The sequence below is a fragment of the Gobio gobio genome, assembly GCF_949357685.1.
Source record: "Gobio gobio genome assembly, chromosome: 12".
Lineage (NCBI taxonomy): Eukaryota > Metazoa > Chordata > Actinopteri > Cypriniformes > Gobionidae > Gobio > Gobio gobio.
In genome coordinates, this window is record NC_137105.1 from 15,546,897 (window position 1) to 15,556,832 (window position 9,936).

Consider the following 9,936-nt stretch of genomic DNA (forward strand, 5'->3'; position numbering starts at 1 on the left):
TGGTCTTTATAGAAAGTGTTACCAAAGTTTCTTATTGCCTTAATTGGACAGAACAGTTTATAAGAAGACTGGAAGTGAAGGGAAAGAGAATGAGATTGTAATATGTCAAGTCTTCAAATTACTCACAAAATCATCAAATATAGATTCTTTGAGCACTTGCTAAACACTTAAGATGTATTTTCTGCAGCATTTTCTTTCTAACAAACCTTTTTAATGACATCATATTACAACAGGCACATATACTGAATATGCCGTTATGTAATATGTAGGGTTTTTTTTGGAATTGAATCTCAGCCCTACTTGCAGGAATGCAGTAAATCTGCTAGATGGAGCCGTTCTCTCTGGCATTGTATGCATAACAAGTTGTCTGGGGTTGCCTGAGTTGTTACATGTCCACTTTACTGCTGAACTTGAGACAAAAAATCTAGATGAAATAGCAGCTGGTAACTCTCCTGGATCTTAGGAAGAGTGTTTGGAAACAAACAAAGCAAATATGTATTATAATGGCTGTTTTAAAATGTAATCTAACACATTAATTATCACAAAACTTGAGAAATCTAGAGATTATCAAGAGATTGTTTTTTTCATAACTTGTGGTTTGTTATCATGTGATATTCTTATGAATTGATACATTTTTGCTTTGTCCATGAGCTGCAGTCACATGTGGTCTTCACCTCACAGCTGGTGGAATGGAATCGGGATAGGACCCGGGCAGAAATCATGTTCATGGATTCTATTATTACCGTTACTGTAGTATGAAGCAGAGCAGGACAGAGTGTTGTGGGAGCTGAGCAAGGCTGCTGGAACGATTGTTAATAAGATGAATGCAACACACACCTCACGAGCAGTGGGACTTTTATTATTCCACAATCGCCGGCGTCATTTCCGCTTTTCCGGTCATGAGTATGAGGTAACGCAGCTCTGTTTATCATATTAGATACATTTGAGTGTGTTGAAAATTAGGTTATGGCGTTACTCTGTGCGTTCGCTCTGCGGCTTCTATGACACTTGTTGCACACTGCAGTAACAGTAAAGCGTTTCTGCTAAATAAAATTGGAAACCGAGGGTAATGCAGATATAACGCCATTGACAGGCGACTCCCTCACACGTCCAGTTCCTTGGTTAAAATAGCAATTTTCTCAAGATTTACAAATAGTTGGAAACATTTTGGATATTGTAAGTACTCAACTGAACAATATATATAACACTGGCCTAGTGGTTTTTGGATATTTTACTGAAAGGAAGAAAATTCACAACAGCCACCCCCACATTTGAACAGCAAATGAGTAATCAAGGGAATTCTCTAAAGTTCTTTAGTGTTACCTTCTAATGTTGGCAACTTTATCAGCCGGGCAACTGGTCTAAGGTAAGTTTTACCATCAATGACAGCAGTCCGCACATATCCGTCACTACTAGGCAATGACTTTTGAACTCTGCCTATGGGCCACTGAGCTGTGCTCAACAGAACATATTTGTGGTCATATGACCATTATGTTTTCAAGCCCCTCCAATTTCCCCTTGGCCATGAAGGAGAGGACCTCATGGTGCTCTGGCAAGCATGTTTTTTTTCACAAAAATATTTTTTTAGCATGTAAAAGTAAATTTTCTTGCTGTCAACTTAATCAACTGTTTTGCCAAAGCAAATTTATTCAGGTAGAAAAACTTATATCCTACATGTTGATGAACTACCTACATATAAAACCATGGGATGATGCTGGCTGAAGATTAGCCTGAATTGCTAAAAGAGATGTTTTTTTTTTTTTCAAAAAATGTGGCGGTGGGGTAAAGTGAGAGAAATGCTAAAGTGAGGTAAAGGGAGACATGAGGAACAAGTTAAGTTTAGTCTTAAACATATTTCAATGTGATATTACATTACATATGTTTTATTTTTAATGTCATAAACATTGTAGAAAAGCCATCATGCCAAGGCAATACACCAGGAAGACAACCTGGGGCACATGTTCCTAAATGTGATGTGGTGAAGAAGCTGCCTCAACTTTAAACGCTTGGAGGAACCACACAGAAATAAACTCCTCATCTTTCCCTGTAACCTTCAGGGCTGGAATGTAGAGTAGGCCTAGTTGTAGAGTATGACAGTAGGCTGATGTTCTAATCCAGGTGGGTCTAGTTCTGTGTTCTGAGTCCCAGGCTATTCTAGCTGGTTCTGATTGTCCTTTGCTCTGACCCCCAGACTGTGTTCTAATCTAACTGGTTCTATCTGTCATCTGAATGTTAATTAAAACAGTTTTAATTATATTATGTTGTATTTGATTTTTTTCCGAGTTACTTTCAAGTGTTTAGAAAAAAAGTGTGCTTAATTGACCAATTCTGTTAACCCTTTGACACGTACGATCACACCCGTGTGATCAAGCTTGGCTGGTCCCTGGAGCGTACGATCACACTGGTGTGATTAGAACGCTCATGATCAACTGCCAAATTCAAAATTTCAAATCTGCTTTAGCGCGCTGACTGGCGCTGAGCCAAAGACTGAGTGAGTGAGAGACTGACAGAGCTCGGTGTCTTTTAATGTTTATTTTAGGTTTCATACACTTCAAATTACATTACACAACCACAAAATATCAGCAAAAACTAAATATAGTTTGTAATTGCATACTACTATATATATAACAGCAAGATATCAGTGTTGTAAACATATAATGGCCCGTGATAACATTACCGATCAAATAACACAATCATTTTCTACCCTTTGACGTGTGCGATCAGTCTAGGCTGTTCCCTCACGTAATGTCACATATATCAGGAGAAGTGGGTGATCTTGTGTGTAAATCCAGCAGGCTTGGGCTCCCTGGTACTGTTGTAAACACATAATCGCGGCACGAGCGCTCATAAGTCATGACGTTAGCTCGCTATAACATTACAGATCAAAAAACACGATCATTTTCTACCCTTTGACGTGTACGATCAGTCTAGGCTGTTCCCTCACGTAATGTCACATATATCAGGAGAAGTGGGTGATCTTGTGTGTAAATCCAGCAGGCTTCGGCTCCCTGGTACTGTTGTAAACACATAATGGCGGCGCCCCGCCCACAGCTCGTGATAACTTACCGATCAACTAACATATATATTTTTAATAAGTATATAAACCATAAGGAGTTCACTTGCATGCATTTAATTTAGTTAACAAGTTTGAAAATATTTTGTATAAAAATAATAAAACATTTTAACAGTCATGCATTGCAAGCATTTTTTCCCGCTGACAAGTTGTCACTGTTGACGTCACTGTTACCTCACACTCGCGTTGGTACCAGTTTCAGACACAATTTTAATACAATTTACCAGATTCTAACTACTTCAGAGAAAATGGCAGAAAATGTATTTAAAAGAAGACAACTGACATGTGAGGAAATAGAGGAGATTTTTTTTAAATTCTGATGAGGAGAATTTTGACAGTGAGGCAGAGAGTGACAGTGATGAAGACCTTCCCCCGAACCTTGAAGCTCTTGATAACACTGAGGGTGAAGATGAGACTTCTTCCACAACGCCAGGACATATTTTACCTTCAGCAGCTGAGGTAAACTTGTCATCCTGGAAGGTAACCAACCTTTTTAATCCTCCTGGCCCAGGCATTTTTGACGACCAACAGTGTGGTGTGCAAAATCCACCAGAATCCCCCAGTGAGGTCAATTGTTTTAAATTGTTCTTCACTGAAGAAGTTGTCGGAGAAATTGTGGAGGAAACAAACCGCTATGCCTCTGACTTGAAAGAAAAAGAAGTGAGGGGAAAAATGGATAAATGGGTTCCAACAAATATCCCTGAAATGTACACATTTTTAGTGGCAGTTCTCCTAATGGGGGTGATCAAAAAGCCATCTCTTCGGGATTACTGGAGCACAGACCCCATGCTCTTGACACCATTTTTCGGGTCTTTGTTTTCACAGGACCGCTTCCTTCTGCTCCTCCGCTGTCTTCACTTTGCGAACAATGCAACAGCAGTTCTCAATGACCCACTGAAAAAAATCAGAAATATTTTTACTACTCTCACCTCCTCCTTTCGTCGCATTTTTGTGCCATACAGGGATCTGTGTGTTGATGAATCTCTGATGAAGTGGAAAGGCAGGCTAGCATTTCGTCAGTACATTCCATCTAAACGGCACAGATTTGGGGTCAAGTTTTTTGTTTTGTGTGATGTGCTCACTGGCTATGTGCAGGACATGATCATTTACTCCGGATCTAACAGTGACATACAGCACTACCAAGGACTTGGGATTTCTGGGTCTGTTGTAATGACACTACTGGCACCTTACCTCAGAAAGGGTCGTATCCTTTACGTGGATAACTGGTACAGTAGTCCCACACTTTTCCAGCACCTCTTGTCTCTTGACACTGGAGCTTGTGGGACGGTGCGTGCAAACCGGAAAGGGATGCCAACATTCCCCTGCAAGATGACAAAGGGTGAGGTGGAATGTAAGGAAAATGGATCGCAGTTGGCAGTCAAATGGCATGATAAAAGAGATGTGCATGTCCTTACCACAGTCCACCCAACTGGTATGGCAGCCACAGGGAAGCTGGATCACATCACTGGGCAAGCAAAGATGAAGCCAGTCTGTGTGCTGGAGTACAATAAAAAGATGGGGGCAGTTGACAAAGCAGACATGATGACTGGTTTTCTTGAGTGCACCAGAAAGTCTACCAAGTGGTACAAGAAGGTCTTCTTTCACCTGTTAGACACGGTTTTACTTAACAGCCACATCGTCTACAGGCAAATAACTGGTAAGATATTTCTATAAATCAAATAATATAAACAAGATAAAAAGTGATTACATTTTCAATTAATGTAAACATAAGTGTTATAAAGGGTATGCATGGATGATTTGGTATGCACCTCGGTTTTGAAGTCACGGTTCGGTACAGCAGGGGAGAGAAAACTACATTTAAAATAGCTTCTTTTTTAATCAAACAGTGGTTTACTGAACAAATTGTGTCAGTCCTTAAATTAATTCAATTATAACTAAAAGATTTTTAAAAAAAATTCTCTTCCAATGCAATTTTTATTATTTGCTAATAAGTTATACCACACTCAGATAGGCATACATTATGCATGTTACTGGCCATTGTTTTAATCTACTCGCATCAAATTCAAAATACATTTTTATGGCCGTACAAGATATTATTCAGCACCGTGATGAACATCGCAATGCCGGGTTTGCCTACGCTGTCATCACGTTGTTCTCGCGTCTGGATGAAGATGAGGAGCAGAGACTGCACAGCGAGTTGTGTCGACAGTGTTTAGTGATTTGGAGAAGAGAAAACTTCAGAATAATGTCACGGAGTTAATTCATGGTTAAATTGTGTGAACAATGCACAGCATCCGTATACATCCACGCACATGCACACTTTGGTCAGAGCGGTAATATTGCGATTAAGGTGTTTACTTGCCTTTTTAATGCGATTAAAATTGGCGTACGTGTGTTCATGTGATTATGAGCTTAATCACATTTTAATCGAATTCACTCCAGCTGACAGTGATGTCACATGCATACCCTCTATTAACAAATTTACAATAATAAACAGACCACACTGTCACATACAATTCTATTCTCTTCCTTACGCCCTATTGATGTGTTCTACTGTGAGTAGGAAAGGAAATCACCTCCCTGCAGTTCAGGACTAACCTGATGAGAGGGCTGCTGGAGGAGTACAGCACACCGAGGTGTCCAGCCAAAGGAGGGCGACCTGCCTTAGACACTCCTCTGCGCCTTACAGCCAGGCATTTTCTGTCTGAAGTCCCTCAGACCACTTCCCAGGGCAGCAGGACCAGGCGGCACTGCAAGGTCTGCCTCTCCAGCACACGGAAGAGCAAGCAGAGGCGTCTCACCAAGCACATGTGTGTGCCGTGCAACACTCCCTTGTGTGCGGTCCCTTGCTTTGAGGAGTACCACACACTGAAGAAATATTAAATGTGTATAAAGTCAGAGTTTATTTATTTATTTACGTTTATTAATTGTAATTATATTTGTAATTTATTTAGTATAAACATATGTATATAGTTTGTTTTAAAGATTTTTTTTTACCAGAGTATATTTATTGTTTTGTTTATAATACTATTTTGATTGTTGTTCATTGTAATCATATTTATAATTTTTGTAATTTTATTAGAAAGTGTGTATATATGTATAATAGTTTAAACAAAAAACATTTAGCTTAAATTGAAGATTTAATAAAACATGAATGAAATGTGTAAATTTTGCAATTTCTTTTTAACAAATGACATGCGTTTGAATTATACTAAACTTATACAACACATTTCTCACTAGTAAAGCAGAGAAAAGGTACATGGTATTTGACATCATGTAAACTATATATATATGCAAGCTAATAGTGAGGCGTGACCATATAGCTTTTCTCTGCTTTGCTAGTGAGATATAAAACTCAGTAACAATATTAACACTAAAACATAAATAATATATAATTTATTCATGTTACGTATCAAGTCAACTGAACTCTAATAACTTTACCGAATGCACGGAGCATATTTGCAATGTGCAAAACGACAAACATGACATTTGAACGTCCACATTATTGAGTACTGTTCGTTTTACAAGAGAATTTTTAAAACATCTTTATTCATATTTATTGCATGCTTGTAAATAATTATATGTGCTCCAAAATAGGAAATGAAAACTAAAATATACTCACCAATTGTCACGCGGATGTTGTGAGGGAGATGCAAAATGCCGTGTGCAAGCGAAATTCAAAGCAGTGGGAAAAAATAGCAACATAAACATGTCAACCATAGTGTGTACACGCTAACAAATAATGTGAGAGGTTTTGAATTAAAAAAATAAAGCAAAACATTCATAGAGTGCTCACCTGCACGCGGTCATCCACCATGAGCGCCATTGTGACTGCAAAAACTCACGTGTCAAGGTTGATGTGTTACCATGGAAATTAGAACGCATGTCATTGCATAATAACGGTCGCAAAAAAAAACTCACGCCAGGCTGCCAGTCTGAATATTTAGAACGTACGTGCGAAAGGGTTAATAGTCCGACATTAGTTCTGGAATGTGTGGTTGTCAAGCTAGCTGTCAGGATTCTAACTGTTACAACATGTGTTGTTATGGTAGTTTCAGAGTGGATAAAGAAAGTTGTTCAATTTCTCTGGTCTGTCTCAGTTCACCCCTAAGCTGGGGTAAAGTGAGATCGTCTCCGGTTACGTATGTAACCTAGGTTCCCTGAAAACAGGGAACGAGACACTGCGTCAGCTGATGCTACGAGGAATGCCTCCAGCGTGACAGGTGTCTGAATCACAATCGAACCACGTCAATCCTATTGACCGGCGACAGCCCATGATGTCATCAAGATGCGACCAGGAAGTATATAAGGGTGCCTTGCCAACATGACACCACCTCTTCGTCTGAAGGGACTGTTTAGCAGGCAGGCCCTGAGGCATGGCAAAGCGACGCAGCGTCTCGTTCCCTGTTCTCAGGGAACCTAGGTTATATACATAACCGGAGACGTTCCCTTTCGAAAGGGAACTCGCGCTGCGTCAGCTGACGCTACGTGGAACGATATACCCACGCCGCCATGCCGAGGGGAGTGCATGTCTACTGGCAGTGACAACTGTCGGGTCAAGCAAATTCCATTGAAATGCCTGAACCACTCCCCCTCTGGTCACACGAGGCTGTCAGTGACAGCATTCCCTACGGTCATAGCCCAAGCTATAAGCCTCGTCAGGAACCTTAGTGCGGCTGCACGAGGTCCTATTCAGGCTGCTCAAGGCCTGGATCCAACCTATTCAAAAGAAGGGGGCTCCTTTAAGGGAATGTGGCTAGGGGGCCCTAGGGTAAGCCAGGTTGCAGGCTAAATTCCCTCCCATGGGAACCAAGTAGCAGAAGCAACCTAGGGTAAGACCATCCTCGGATGCTGCCGAATAAGGGCCAGATATTGACAGCAAGGTCCCCACTAGCTGTCAGCATATGCCAGTTAACAGTTCCTGAACTGAGAACCCAACTCCTCAGGGAGACCTAGTGAGGCCTATTATATAATAGCAGTACATGCCAAATGCTCGAGAATCCAAACTCGGAAACTCGGCTGAAGGGAGGCCTGGTGAGGCCTACTACCTGATAGCAGCCGAAGCCAACTGTCGAAGTAGCTGGAAAACAGAAACTTGTCTCCTCAGGGAGGCTAATTGCAGGGTATGCTAGCTGCCCGAATATCCTGACTCGGGAACTCAACCTCAGGGAGGCCTAGTGAGGCCTATCACCTGGTAATGAGCTTTCAGGGAGGCCGAGTGAGGCCTACCACCTGCCAACAGTCCATGCTAGTCCACATGACTGAAGCCCTGGGACGTGCCGTCAGGGGAGGCCCGGCTTGAGGCCTTCTACCCATGGCAAACCTTCAGGGAGGCCTGGTGAGGCCTACTACCTGGTAATCCCACCTGCCTGCTGCCAGAGGCATCCTGGTCCCGGGGCTCACCCCTAGGGACGGTTAGGAACTCACATCCAGCAGAGGCCTGGTGAGGCCTACTACCCGATTGCAAGCCCACCGGGAGACCTGGAAGGGGCCTGCTGCCTGCTCGCAATCCACGCTGACTGTCACGGTCGACTGCCAACTGGCGTCCGTGGAGCCCATCTTCAGGGAGGCCTGTAGGGCCTACTACCTTACAGCAGACGGCTTCCTGATGGCAGGCATGAAAAACTGGGTGCCATAACTCCTGGACTGACAGTAGCTTCTCTGCTGGCTGACAAGATAACATCCAACTACTCAGAAGGGTTATTAGTTGGGAATTCTGTTACTTGAGGCCGACATCATTGGGGAGTAAACACATATAGCAATACAAAAGGGGCCGATTTTGCAAAAAGGCCAACTTTCCAAGGCTGACTACCTATCTAGGTTGCAGCTATTAATCGGTAAACCTCCCCAACATCGGGACTCACTTGCAAGGAGGCCTACTGAGTCCTACCACCTGACCCGGAGTCTACTGCCCAGACTGCCCGAGTTGGCTGCTCACCGCCAACTGGCTTCCCCAATGTCTCAACCTGGGGCTAATCCATCCCAGCGGCCTACATTCGGGCCTACTGTATGACAGTGCAGTCTTACCAGCAGCGCCTACATTCTCTGGAACCTAATTACATCACTCATGACAGGGTACTCGGCAAAAACATCGCCCTGGACCCCCTAAGTGGGGGGAGTACCACGCACGCCACCCACCTCATGAAGGACCTAGCTTTAGAGCGGCCTACCATTACTGCAAGGGCGTCAGCCATGGCAATGCTCTGGCTTCAAGGGAGCTCAAACCAACATATGACAAAGGTTACGAAGTGCTGCTCAATCCGAGCCATGGGTGAGGCAGAATGATACAGAGCTAGGAGTGGGATACTCAAATCTACCCTGCCTTATCAGAGGAGTACTGCCACCTGGCCAGTTGACATATAAACAGGACCAGAGCCTGCCAAAAACTGGCGGCTTTTAACAAACTAGCTCTGGAGGGCAGAGTTGAACAATGCATACAACATCTTCGTATTTAAACGAAAAGATGGCCTAACCCTCGCCACGACCACTGGCTAGGTCGCTATCAAATCTGCACAGCACCAACATGCATTACTAATAAAAAAACGCAGGGAAGGGGGCGGGCCTTGGCCGGACGACTCTAATAAGAGGAGGCTACATTAGGGACATAATAAAAGCTACATTCAATAATCGAATAGCTACCCGGAGTGCCAATGCTTTTTGGCAGGTGACTCCGTAATCCCTAGAAGCCTAGGCCAATATAGATCTATACCTGAGGCTCTAGATCTAACTGCAGTTCTAGCATTGTCTGATCCCTCATTCTCCAGACAATTTATACTGAGAGAAGATACAGACCGCCCTACCCTGAGGCGGCTACCAGTTACAAGCTTAAAGCTTGGATATTCGTACACAAAGCCTTTACTTTTTTTAGAGAAAAAGCGCTACAAACCCACAGGAATGAGCGG

At 42.8% G+C, this 9,936-nt stretch overlaps 1 long non-coding RNA gene across 1 annotated transcript; it reads right to left on the reverse strand.

Annotated features, from left to right (window-relative positions):
• Positions 1–2,537: 2,537 nt before the first annotated feature.
• LOC307134935 lies at positions 2,538–5,902 on the reverse strand. Its single transcript, XR_013817614.1, has 4 exons — positions 5,633–5,902; positions 4,489–4,570; positions 4,265–4,395; positions 2,538–3,967 (listed from the first exon to the last, which is right to left on the reverse strand). It is a non-coding gene; the product is annotated as an uncharacterized lncRNA (long non-coding RNA).
• Positions 5,903–9,936: the final 4,034 nt, after the last annotated feature.